Genomic DNA, 1,848 nt, shown 5'->3' with positions numbered 1-1,848 from the left:
TAGTGCTTGTTAGTGTAATAGTTCTAGGTGGGAGTTTGGTGCGGGCTTGCTCTCACTTAACTCTTCACGGCTCCAAGTGGTTTGTGACAAATCCCAATTTTTGAAATTTTTGGAAGGTCATTGAGGGGGAGAGCAGCTAGCGAGGGGTGTTTCATATTACACATGATACACAACATGCTACTGTTGTAGGTATTTTTGGAGCAGGTAAATACATAATTTCTATTTTGCGTATTCATTGTAAGTTACTCCAGCGACACCACTGCTCGTTACAACCCGCGGGAAACATCCTGTGCTCCCCAGTGAGCGTCAGCTCAAGGAGCACAGTCACAAAGAATTTCCGCTCGGGCTCGGGCTCCACAGCATCTTCTAGGAGTACGAACAGTACGAACTTCTCAGGGGGGAAAAAACCGTAAGAAAACACGATTATATTATACTAATTTCAGTTTAGGTACGTATTTTAAATAAGAAAATCTTGTATATACAGCTCAAGCTCTTCTTTTGAAGTGTTTCTCAGTATAGTAGGGATGCTAATGGCATCTCTTGCCAAAATAAACCTTACTCCTCAATCAGCAGCCTGACTTTAGAGGTTGTTAAGTTATCAGCACAGTAACAGAGCGCTTTTCCGTGTGGTCTGATCTCCACTGAAAACTATTGCAACAGCCTTGCCTGGAAGGAGAAAAAGCATTAACAATTGTTCACCTTTAAATTGGGCTCTTTTCCCTATTAATTTACGCTTGGCTTTGTTTGATGATACACTTCCCGGTGTTTCTTCTGTAGTGTATGATGGCAGGGCTGGAGCGCGCAGCCGTCAGTGCTAATTACTGCCTGCCTAGCTACGGTTCGGGGCGAAGCACCTCCTAGATGCAAATCTCTGTATTACTACTAAAAATAGTTTGGTTTCAGTTTTTTTTTTCCCAGCTTGGAAGGGGTGGTAGCCCGGAGGGAGAAGCACTCGGAGCATGTGGCGAGGTTTGAGTTGAGTTCACATCACTGCCGAAGGTCTCCTCCGTGGCTTGCAGCAAGTCACGGCGCGTGGAGCTCTCTCATCTGCTGTAACACGGGCATCGTGGTGCTGCCCTGCCCTGCCCTGTGGGAAGATACATCAGCAGTTTGTTGTGACACGATGACGTGCAACAGCTTGGGATACCCGTCATCATCCCGTCGCGCTCTTTCTCCCTCTGCCTTTCCTGCTGGCTGGTTGTTGGGCTGCCAGTCGTTCCTTGCACGGGTGGCTGCGGAGAGCTCTGTGGCTGGTGTCCTTTGCCTCGCTGGGTGACGCCATGCGTGCGCAGACCGCAGAGAGGTGAAGGTTGTGGAGCCGAAAAGTTGCCCCGTGTCCTTCTGCGCGGTTTGGGGGCTGCAGCTCGCCAGGGGTGGGTGGACTTGGGTAGCTGGATGCGTGGGGCGAGGGGGGTTTGAGTTCACATGGGCCGTTTTTGAGTGACGGAGAAATCAAGGCTGGTTGTTGTAAGTTATCACCAGTTTGTTTGTGGTGTTTCCGGCAAGATGGCAATAAGTTCTTAAATTACGGGGACTTCAAACCCATCCTCAGTCGGTTTTATTAGCCTGCTGGTTTTCGCATGGTTGTATCACGACTTACCGTTTCTCACAACGTCGTTGCTGTTTGTGCCGTGGTAAGTTAACTGGAGGGTAATCTGAGCCAATTAAAAAAGCTGATTGCTTTTTACCTCAGGTGAAAGGAAATGCATTGTTAGAGTGACAAAAATCTCATCAAGATGAATCACGTTAAGGTCTGTCTGCTGCTCCTGTGCTGGGTGGCTTCTGGACAGCTGTGGTAAGGTCGCCTTTCAGTACCTTTTAGGTGGATTTGCCGCAAACTGCCTTCTG

The sequence above is a fragment of the Rissa tridactyla genome, chromosome 1, assembly GCF_028500815.1.
Source record: "Rissa tridactyla isolate bRisTri1 chromosome 1, bRisTri1.patW.cur.20221130, whole genome shotgun sequence".
NCBI lineage: Eukaryota > Metazoa > Chordata > Aves > Charadriiformes > Laridae > Rissa > Rissa tridactyla.
Note: the sequence above shows the minus strand (reverse complement) of the source record.